This window comes from Solanum verrucosum, unplaced genomic scaffold (assembly GCF_900185275.1).
Source record: "Solanum verrucosum unplaced genomic scaffold, falcon-dt-bn FXZP01000058.1, whole genome shotgun sequence".
Lineage (NCBI taxonomy): Eukaryota > Viridiplantae > Streptophyta > Magnoliopsida > Solanales > Solanaceae > Solanum > Solanum verrucosum.
In genome coordinates, this window is record NW_026020303.1 from 81,588 (window position 1) to 93,805 (window position 12,218).

Sequence of the window (12,218 nt, forward strand, 5' to 3'; positions counted from 1 at the left end):
ATCGCTCAACAGCGACGGGACAAAGAAAGTAGTCACTAATGGTTTTTGGGACGGGGATCCAAAATGTTCACGAAATTCCTTTAGGGACGTTATTTCTAGTCTCAAATATACCAAATATATCTTGGGAAATACATTTTTCAAGTCGATAAAACTCTATAACGATCACCAAAAACTAGTTGTAATAATCTTTAGAGACGATAGAAATCTGGTCCTAGTAATCTCTAGCGACCATTAAAGACATGTCCTTTGAATTGCTTTAAAGACGAGAACTATCTGGTCCTAGAAATAACTTTAGTGACTCACCAACCTCGTCCTAGAATAGCTTTGGCGACTATCAACAACTCCCTCCTAGAATACCATTAAAGACGAGCAACAAGCTGCCTGGACATAGATTGGCCTTTAGAGACCAGCCCTAATTCTTGTCCTTGATTGAGCACTAATACATTTCAACAAATATCGAATTGCTACTAAAAAAATTTCTACGAAAATATGATATATATATATAGAGAAGAGACAGCGAAAATAAGATATATGTAAAGAAAGCAATTCATTACAATAAACTAGTTGACATCCATGATATTGATTTCAATATTTGTTTAACAAAAAAACATAGCTAACATCCGAGTTAGACTAATATCAAGTTTTGCATTAAATTTGTAGAAAACTAATAATAGTGAGCTCATTCATTTTCTTCAAAACTTGTATCTTGCATAGAAGAATAAACATAAGGTAGGCAAACAATTAAAAGTTCCAATCTTCATCGAGTGTTATCTAGAAACATCAACAAAAGCTGCAAGAAAATAAGAAAAAAATTCATTAGAAAGACTTTGAGATGCATTAACTGAGAATCTAATATCTATTTTAAAGATTTACAACTAAATATATAACATCACTGAGATAATAAAAATGAAAGAAAACAAAAGGAAGCTTCCTTTCTTAGAAGTTGGGCACCGCTAAAGTCAGTAAGGTGTCCCATCATTTTGTTGTCAAGTAACACATTGCTAGGCTTAAGATCAAAGTGAATAACCGGAACTGAGTAACAATGATGAAGAAATTCCAGAGCAGATGCAAAGTCAAACATGACATTCAATTTCTGCATTATAGTTAAGCCGCGAGAATATAGCAACTAATTGTTTAAGCTCTTGTTTGGCATGTACTCAAGTATCAGTGCTTTAAAATCCAAGTTACTACAGTTGCTAATGATTTTGGTGAGATTTCAGTGACAAAGATTTAGAAAGATTTCACATTTTCTGTCAAAGGTTTGAAATGTGCCTTCCATCTGCACATTGAAAACTTTGACAACTACAGTCATCCCATCTGCTACTGTCTCTTTGTAAACAGAACCAAAACTTCCACTACCTAGCAAATTATTTGCATCAAAGCCGTGAGTTGCTCTTTGAAGTTCACAGTAAGAATTATTTGTGGTGCTACCTCAGGTGACCATTGTTTTACCTCAGGTGGTCCACAACATTTTTCAACAATCTCTATACTAGATAGAGATGGATCTTCTTGAACTATTTTCTCAAGTTGAGCCTACAAAATATATAAAAGGACATTTTCTATCAAAACACATAACAATTTTAGGCTATTTACTTATTCAATTTACCAAACGTACATGTTTTTCAATTGCTTCAAGTTCAACAAGCTTGTTATCTGTTTTACGAGTCTCAGAGAAAATAGTCGTCAAATCTGGTGGATTGCCATCTTTCCCACCCTTTACATCAAATTCAAACACGTCAATCCGATATACAAGAAAATAGACCAAAATACAGCCTAGTATAAATTTTAGGAATCACATAGTTTTAATATGAAATTACAATCTATCCCTATTTAGTTTGTAATTACATTAATCCCTGAAAAACTAAAACAACCCGGATACATAATATGTAGCTCGGATACATTAAGAACTATCTCGGATACATTATAAAATAAACCAGATACATAATATGTAGCCCGGATACATTATAAAATAATTTAGAATTAGAAGAGAAATAAGGGATTTTAGATGTTTTTAGAAATACAAGGGAATATTGGAAATAAGGGAAACATAAGACGTGTATTTTAGTAATTTTTCCAATAAAGAATGGTATAAAAAGAGCATTTCATGGCCCATTTCTGCTTCCCGATGCTACTGTTGTGCAAAGAAAAACTATGCTTTGGCCCATATTTGTTTTTAAAAATCCCTGTATACACTGAATGTATACATCTGTATATAGGCTATATTTTAGTCTATTTTCTTGTATATCAGATTATATACCAAGTGTATACAGCTCACTTCAGCTTTCAAATACATGTATTTTCGTTTCAACCCTGTAGTTTAGTATTTTTTTATTTGTATATTAAGTGTATACAGTCCATTTTCGGACTTTCGAACATCTATATCATCTCTATTTCTACCTATTCATCAGCTTCTTTATCTTGGAAATGGGGTTGACTCGAGAAAGGGTAGAGTTGGGCCTCCACGGCCCATTCGGAATGAAAAGAGGAAGGTAATGGAGTTCAAAGAACTCACCCGAACTCACATGAAAATAGCAAGAAGATAGATTATTAGCCTTTATTCATGAAGATGAATATTTACAAATAAGCTAAATTAATCACTAGAAAACTTAGGCATATTAATGGCATAATATGAATGCACTTTAACATCAACTTATTAACTATGTAACAAATATGCATTCTTCCAAATCAAAAGCCAATTGACTAAAACCTTCTGATCCTAGGCATAAATGAGTTACTGGAAGACAAACTGGGATGGAGAGCAAAGGAGACGACGAGCTTCCACCACCAACGGAGCTTTGCCAGAAAGCTTGAATGAAAACTTCAAAGGCAAAACCTTAAGAAAAAATTCAAACCTTCAAGCTTTTGACTATCTAAATCAATTTCTTTATAAAAGAAAATGTCTTGGATTTGTGTCAAGAGCGTCTCAATAAAATTAGTAGTCTAACACCAAATTATAATAAGAGGCCTTAAATACACATGCACAAAAATATTATTGATTTAGGGTTGCCCTTTTTTATTCTTACATAATTGTGTTTAGTGTTTAACTTTACATGATAATATTATTATTTATAAAGCAAAGAACTAGAAGAGGTTAGACATTTGTTTGCAATATATTGTGTTGAATTCGAACCCCTTCGTCGAAAAAAAAGAAGATAAATATAAGGATTTTTTTCCTTTCTTTTGATGAGCTATCCATATAAGATTTTATTGTGTATACATAACTAACCATTGAAGACAAATAAAAACCAAAAATAGGGATGATCAAGATAATAAAAGAAGAAATTGTACTAATATTTTAAAAAAACTACTCAAGCAACAATTCGTCCTCAACCGCAAATTCATATTTTGCTAATTAGTTGATCATAATTACCTTCAAATAGAGGATCCACTAATCCATCAACAACTTCATCCTTCACATCATTATTATTTTCCTTTTCTTCTTTTTTCTTCTCTTTAATTCTACAAATGACAAATATATCCTTGTTCTTGCTTTTCTTAATATACTCATCTGGCAAAAAATATTCCTTTTTTCACTTTGATCTTTTTCAATACCACTTTTATACCTCAAACTTCTCTTATATCCAATTATAATATTTCTATTTGATTTATCTCTAATAGGGAATACCACTTGTTTGGCAACTCCAAGTCCCACTCCCAACTGTTCTTGAGAATCTCTTGTTAGAATTATTGATTTTCTCTAATCGCGTAAGAATGTAACATGTTTTCTCTTCATCGATAATTTGCCATGGCTCTAAGTCTCCAACTACGTCCTTTAGTTTGATAACATGGGGACGTGGAAAAATTCCATCGAGCATGAATCTTTTTAGATGGTTGATCAACTCTTTATCACTAGGATGGAATCGAAAACCTAAACTATGCTTAGATCCATGTTATTTGTAATTTTTTTTTTGGTATATGTAAAAAGATCGATGTAATAGAATTTAATTGAATGTAATTGAGTTTATATGATATGTTGATTAAGCCTAATCTGTCTAGTATTGTGTTAATTAAGCCTAATCCATCTAGTGTTCGGATAGTTGGCTATGTGTTTCTGGTTTGTACATGAAATAGCTTAGCATGTTGGATTAATCCACCTTGTTTTAATTCGCAATGACGAAATTTGTTGTTTATCCATGTTAATGATTCGTCTGCCCCTGCTTGGTAGATTGTGAAAACTTTGTATTTGTACAAACTCTGCTTGATCTAGGGCCATGTTTACCAGGTAGTCTGCTAATTGATTAGCCTCCTGAAATATATGTTTTACCTGAACATGTTTCCTTGCTATGCTCTGTTGTATGCTCTCTATTTTTTCAGCATATGACCAAGGAATCTTCCACTGTTTTAGCAACATAATTTTTAGAGTCAATGAGAATGTTTCCAGTATGATCTTCTGAAAATTGTGTCTTGCAGTACTACATCACCTTCAACACACCCATAATCTCAGCTTCCATATTTATTACCCCTCCTATGATTTGTGCCTCAGCATAAATTAAATCCCCCTGCTATTCCTAATGTTGAATCCATATGAACTCTGTCCAGGATTTTCCCTACATGCGCCATCTGTATTGCATTTCACCCACTCTGGGTTTGGTTTATCCCAACACACTATTCTAATAAATGACAGCTATATATAAGTTTCTTCATCGAAATGCCCAACTGATTTGAATATGTCTTCCACATATAAATTTCTTAGAACATCTCCTCTAGTAGTTTAATAATCCCATGAAATAGATGGCAAAATAAATCCATTTTTTAAAACCTCAATTAATACACATCTATGTTTAAATTTCTTGTGATAGGTATATAAACAAAAAAATAATATGTTAAAAATATTCATGTATAATCTAGACAAATATTGTTGGAGGTGGAGGTGGGGTAGGCGTGTGGGGTGGTGGGGAGGGGGACAAGGAGCAAGGGGGTATTGGTGAAGATGAGTCAATAAGGTATGTTAGAGGGGTTGTATACTATCGGGGACACGATCAATGTGAAATATCACGTGTGAAACTTGTTACGTAAAAAATAAAATAGACAGATTGTTATCAACTGTTAATAGATTATATTGACAGTGTAGAGTTTTTTTCATTGATAAACTCTTTGAGTTGACTTGTGTTGATGTGTATACAACACAAAAGGTTAATGATTAAGTTTATTCCATTTTAGTTTCCATTAATATTTGTAGTTGTTGCTAAAATTCATGTTTTACATAAGAATTGTTAATTGTGTTTGTATACATATTTAATTTGCTTCAAAGTCAATATAAATGTCTATCTACTGATTTCTATTGATATAAGCAGCAATAATTGGTTGCATTCTCGAAATCACGCAACTTAGATGTTTGTATTTATGTTTACAATAATATAATTGGTTTCAAATTTATTTGTTTGCAATAAATAGAGGTTTGTTTGAATGCTTGAGACATTGAGTCATTAAAAGTGTTTGTTTTCAAAAAATAAAATCATTCATTAGCAATAATTGGTTGCATTCTTGACGTTCTTTTTTTAGATTAGGCTCATCAATAACTATTGACATTTTTATCAGTTCAAAGGATACATGTCCCTTTCCTTACAGTCAAGTGGCTTTCCGCTCCTTTCTCTTTGTTTCGATGAAAGCCTCAACGCTCGCGTAAGTGTATTGTTGAGGTAGACAAGAATTTGCTGACCTACTTGCTCTAGAAAAGTTTAAGTAGTATGTATTCATTTTCTCTAAAAGAAATTGTCTTGGATCTGTGTTAAGAACGTCTCAATAAAATTAGTAGTCTAACACCAAATTATAATAAGAGGCCTTAAATATTTATACACATACACAAAAATATTAAGTATTAATTTAGATTTGCCTTTTTTATTTTAATATAATTCGTTTTGCCATTTAACTTCACATGGTAATATTATTATTTATGAAACTAAAAATTAAAAGAGGTTAGACATTTGTTTGCAATATATCGCATTGCATTCAAGCTCCTCCTCGAAAAAATAAGATAAATATAAGGGGTTTCTTTCTTTCTTTCTTTTTGATGAGCTATCCATATAAAATTTTATAACCTAATGTAACAAAAAAAAAAAACTTGATAGCATTTCTATTTGCATGCCTATAAACATTATAATTCAATCATTTCAAGTACGGACTCAATGCTTGAATTCTCAGATAGATTAATTCCATTAATTTTCCATAATCTCCATGTTAAACATTATTGTTTAATGTGCTTGTACTTGCTTCATAATTTGTCCTCACTTTCATAATTACTCTCTAACTGATTGTCATTATCGTTGCTAATTACTTGATCAATGATCATAATTACCTCCAAATAGATGATCTACTAATCCATATCACTTTTATTAGTTCAAGTGTATTGTTGAGGTAGACAAGCATTTGCTGACTTAATTGCTTGCTCTGGAAAAACTTAAGTATTATGTTTTCTTTTTTTCTAAAAGAAAATATCTTGGATCTGTGTCAAGAACGTCTCAATAAAATTTATAGTCTAACACCAAATTATAATAAGAGGCCTTAAATATTTATACACATGCACAAAAATATTATTAATTCAGGATTGCCTTATTTTATTCTTAGTTCATTGTTTTTTGCGTTTAGCTTCACATGGTAACATTATTATTTATAAAAATAAAAAATTGAAAAGGTTAAACATGTGTTTGCCATATAAACAAAACAAGGATTATCAAGCTATTAAAAGAAGAAATTGTATTAATTAGTTTTCTTCAATATTTAAAGACAAATATTCATGCAACAATGTATCCTCAACTGCAAATTTATATTTTTCTAAACGAAAATTATTCACATTCAAGCTATTATTAGTTTATAACCTAATGACTAATGTAACAAAAAAAAAGTACATGATAGCATTGCTATTTGCATGCTTATAAACATTAAAACTCAATCATTTCCAATACAGACTCAATGCTTGAATTCTCATATGGATTGATTCCATTATTGTTTAATGTACTTGTACTTGCTACATCACTTGTCCTCACTTCATAATTACCCTCTAATTGATTGTCATTATCATTGCTAATTACTTGATCATAATTACCTTCAAATAGATAATCCAGTAATCCATCAACATCTTCATCCTTAACATCATCATTATTATTTTCCTCATCGTTTTTTTTCTTCTCTTTAATTCTACAATGGCAAATATGTCCTTGTTCTTGCTTTTCTTAATATACTAATCTGGCAAAAAATAGTCCTTCAAAAGCCATTTTTCACTTTGATCTTTTTCAATACCACTTTTATACCTCAAACTTCTCTTATATCCAATTATAATATTTCTATTTGATTTATCTCTAATGGAAATACCACTTGTTTGGCCACTCCAAGTCCCACTCCCAGCTGTTCTTGAGAATCTCTTGTTCGAATTATTGAATTTCTTTAATCGCATAAGAAAGTAACATGTTTTCTCTCCATCGATAATTTGCCATGGCTCTAAGTCTCCAAATACGTCCTTTAGTTTGATAACATGGGGACGTGGAAAAATCCCATCGAGCATGAATCTTTTTAGATGGTTGATCAACTCTTTATCACTAGGATGGAATCGAAAACCTAAACTATGCTTAGTCTTGATAACGCCATGTTATTTGTAATTTTTTTTTTGGTATATGTAAAAAGATCGATGTAATAGAATTTAATTGAATGTAATTGAGTTTATATGATATGTTGATTAACCGTAATCTGTCTAGTATTGTGTTAATTAAGCCTAATCCATCTAGTGTTCGGATAGTTGGCGGTATTATACAAGTGTTAATTAAGCCTAATCCTCTAAATTTTTGCTAATTACCGAATTTGACTACAAGTCCTCTAATTTTTTTGTTAATTACCAAATTTGACTATTGACAGTTGTCAGTTTGCTTTAACCCCGAGTTTTTTTTTTTTAATTTTTTGATAAACAATTATATTTGTTTCAATACCGGAAAATAATACCCCTTGGTTTTAATTATTTTGAGTATCAAATTTAATTTTTAGCTGAAAATTTATCATTTAATTTTTTTATATATATTTATAAACTATATAAATACAATTCGAAAATATTTGAAAGACATGATGCATTTTTTCACTAAAGTGATATGAGAAAAAGTGCAACTTCTAGTAGTAGTTTTAGTTTAGTCTTTGAAATTTTAAAATATTAAACCTTATCCAATTTAATTTTAAAAATTAGTCAAGTTAATTCAGAAAGGAACTTAAACGTGACAATATTTGGAACGAAAGGACTATGAATTACCACATGTTTAAATTACATAACTATTTTATTTGAAACCATGCAAATTAATTTTAAACGTTACATTGGAGTTAATCATATATTTAATCATTAACGTGTTTCTTTTTAATTTGTGGTATACGTATTTCCTTACAACCATACACAAGATAAGGACAACTATCTTATTAGAGTACATATTGTAACATCTCGCACCTAGAAATGACTATAAAGAGATTTAAATATTGATTTTTGGAAAGATAAGGAAATCTAGAAAATTTGTCTAAGTTAAGAAAGTGAGTTTTGGCCATTTTCAAATGACCATAACTCTTAGCTCAGTAGGAGTTAGGAGAAGATCTTGATATGGTTGGAAAGTCCTTGGAGAAATCTTTCCAACGCCGCCGAGATTGAATTATTTCGACATCGTATGAGTGATATATGCCTTTCGGAAGTTGGACTGTTGGATTGAGGAAAGTCCCAATCCGGATTTAGGGAAGGGCAAAGTAGTATTTTCTCTAATTTATTTCCTAATTCGTTTTTAGGGGTTTATTAGGGTAAAAACAGAACCCAAATCAGTTTGGAGAATTAAAGAACGCTTAGGGCTTGGAGAAAAGAGAAAGGAAGAAAGAAAGGGAGAAAAGCTAAAATTTCGCCAAGAACGTCAAGCGTTTGGAGTGGAATTCGTCGGGGGTGATCCCTATTAAGGTATGTGAGATTTCTTTCGTGTTGGGTTAGTTCACCCACACACAAACTGGTTTCAATTCAGCAAATTTGGAGTTGTTTGAATGTTAAGAAAGTGAAGTTCCTAAAGAACATTGTAGAATTATTGTTGGTTGAATTGTTAGTGCTTGAGGGTTGATTTGATTCATGTTTCCAGGCTATTTTTCCAGTTAGATTGATGGTGTATTGAGGGTACAATTGATCCTAAGTGTTTGGGGAAAGAACTAGGGAAGATTGGAGGTTTTAGAGATGAAAAACAAGAAGAAAAATCGGGGATTTTCTGGGCAAGGTCTTGGGGCGTCGCGCCTGCCAGAGCGCCACAAAAGTTCCTTTGAACTTTGGCCTCTGGCGCGTCACGCCAGCCAGAGCCCTCTGAAGTTCGAGGGCTGGCGCCCCGCGCCTCTCAGAGCGCTAGGGACGCCAGTTCTCCCTATTCGTTTCCCACCTTTTCGTACTAGTTCCTAAGCGATGTACCTATATTTCCTAGTCGATTCTAACACTCTAAGATACATCTAAACATCATGAAATCATCCATAAACATGAGATCATGAACCTTGAATCCATAATCCAATTCAAGGAAAGTTAAGATCAAAGTCAAAGAAGTTAAGAGTCAAGTCTAGAAGTTAAGAAACAAGTCAAAGTAAAGTTTCTTAAAGTTTTCAAGAGTCTTTATTAAACGTTTTAACTTCGTTTTAAGGCTTAACTTTCAAGTAAAGCAAAGAGTAAGAGTTGAGTTTTTCTCATGAAAAGCTATTAGGGAACTAAGTATTCCCGAAGAGTTTATAAATGTTTTCTCATTTGATCAAGAAAAAGGGAACGTCGGTTGCTAGAGAGCTTTTAAGCTAAATTTTGAGTAATTATGTCAATTAAAAGAAAGAGTTTTGTTTTTACAAACATATGAGCTAAGTATATTTGGGAGTAGTATTGAGCACTGATATGGGATGCAAGTTCATATTAACTCAAGTCTCCATGAACCATGTAGCCATCATGGGTAGTAAAGGATCATACCTTTTAGATGACTCCACGAAAATGGGCCAAAGCCCAATTTTTCTTTGCACAACAGTAGCAGCGGGAGGCAGAAATGGGCCACGAAATGCTCTTTTTATACCATACTTTATTGGAAAAATTACTGAAATACACGTCTTATGTTTCCCTTATTTCCAATATTCCCTTCAATTTCTAAAAACCTCTAAAATCCCTTATTTCTCTCCTAATTCTGAATTATTTATAATGTATCCGAGCTAGTTTTTAATGTATCCGAGCTACATATTATGTATCTGGTTTATTTTATAATGTATCCGAGCTACATATTATGTAGCGGTCTGTTTTACTTTTTCAAGAATCAATGTAATTACAAACTAAATAGAGATAGATTGTAATTTCATATTAAATCTATGTGATTCCTCAAATTTATACTAGGCTGTATTTTGGTCTATTTTACTGTATATCGGATTGAAGCTTTGGAATTTTGATATAGTGGCAGCTCAAAATCCTTCAATAGGCTATAACATCTTTTTGGTTCCTCCTCAAGTAAATCGTCACCATCAGTGTGTGTAGTTCCTCCATCAAGATTAGGATATAAATCTCTCAACAGTTCTTCTACTACATCCTCACTCTCACATTCTTCTACTTCATCACCATCTTCATAATCAAATTCAAATTCGTATTCAGATTCTGACAATGGCTCACCCAAACGTTCTCCATGGTGATACCAAAAAGTCTAGTTCTTAATTATTCCATATACTTGCAAATGTGTCTCAACTGTTTTACGAGTTTCTAAAGTTGTATTGTAACATTTGACACATGGACATCGCATTTCATATTCTTCTCCTATTTTCTGAAAAGCATAATCCAAAAACTTTTGCACACCTATTAAATAGGTTTCATCGAGTCGATGCTCAACTAGTTGCATCCATTGCTTACTAGGAGCCATAACCTTGAAAAGTACATAAAAGTTAGATTAAAAAAGATAAAGGATAAAAAAAATACGAAGATCCATACAACTTGTTATAATTAGATGCACAAAACATAAATGTGTGTTATGAATTATACACCACTGGTTAAAACGTATACTGTTTGTCTAAAGGTATTATTCATGATGTTCCATTTAACTCATGTTAAGATAAGATAAAATGGAGTATCTAATTATTTGACAGAGAGGCTTATTGTACAGCTCACTCAACTCACATGTGAATTTTTGGATTCCAAAAATGAGTAAATGCATTTTTTAACAAAAAAAATCCAATTACACTAACAAACATAAAAAATTACTTATCTTAAAACATGTAATCTTCTATAGCTTTGACTTACACAAAAAGTCGCTTGTGATTAAAAAAATTCTTATTGGTAGTCGCTTGTGATTAAAAAGTCTTGGCTCATAACTAACTTATCCTAAAGTTAAGAATTACCTAATCGCATCCTCAAACTAATACATAAAGAAAGAATCAAGAAAACTTGTAATTCCAACTATATGCTACATTGGTTATAAGTCCAAACTCATAATACAGGTGAATGTTTATTTAGGTTTTAGAATTAAATTTAAATTCACACACACACACACATATATATATATATATGTCATGCAGCAGCGCATAGTATGATAGGATTAATATAAAATTCTATCATACTTGATTTATCAGTCATGCAGTTGCGCACAATGGTTTTGGGTCTGTGCAAGGTCATGGGTATCTCATCTCTTAGATAATAACCTAAGACATGATGCTACAGCAGCCGAGTAAATGACTCTTTTTATTTCTGGAACATGAATCTGTTGACAATCGCCTATGAACTTGAGTGGTTAATGTCATTTATTATGTAACTGTACTTTTTCTATGAAGATTGTTCTTTGAATCTATAGTGTTTTTTTTTTCTGTAGCAACTGATACGACTACTAACACAGGTGATTCACTTCTTTAGAACATAAAAATCTTTTGTTTTGGTTTTCCACTCCGTGTTCAGTATCCCTTTTTGGGCACCGACTAATTCGGACAACTGTTGTGTAATACTCATTAAACGAAGATGCGCTCTATACCATAATTTTTCCATTTTCAGGTCTCAAAGTTAAGCTTCTGGTTAAAGATTAAGGAATTATATCCATCCTACCACAATCCTGAGTGACAAACAAGATAACTGTATTAAATCTAATCTTCCTGATGATATGAAATTGTACAGTTGAGACAGCCGACATTTTAAAAAATCTAGAGTTACTGCATTGAGTTTTGATATATTTCTTCTATTTATCATCAGGTGTCCACTTGGAGAGATTTCATAAAGGGAACAAAGAGGGTAAGACTGTTAT

General features: G+C 32.0%; 2 pseudogenes; both read right to left on the reverse strand.

The window, feature by feature from the left end:
• Positions 1-1,359: 1,359 nt before the first annotated feature.
• Positions 1,360-4,451, reverse strand: LOC125834984 (NAC domain-containing protein 87-like; annotated as a pseudogene).
• Positions 4,452-6,878: 2,427 nt separating this feature from the next.
• Positions 6,879-12,218, reverse strand: part of LOC125834985 (NAC domain-containing protein 35-like) — a 5,888-nt pseudogene continuing 548 nt past the window's right edge.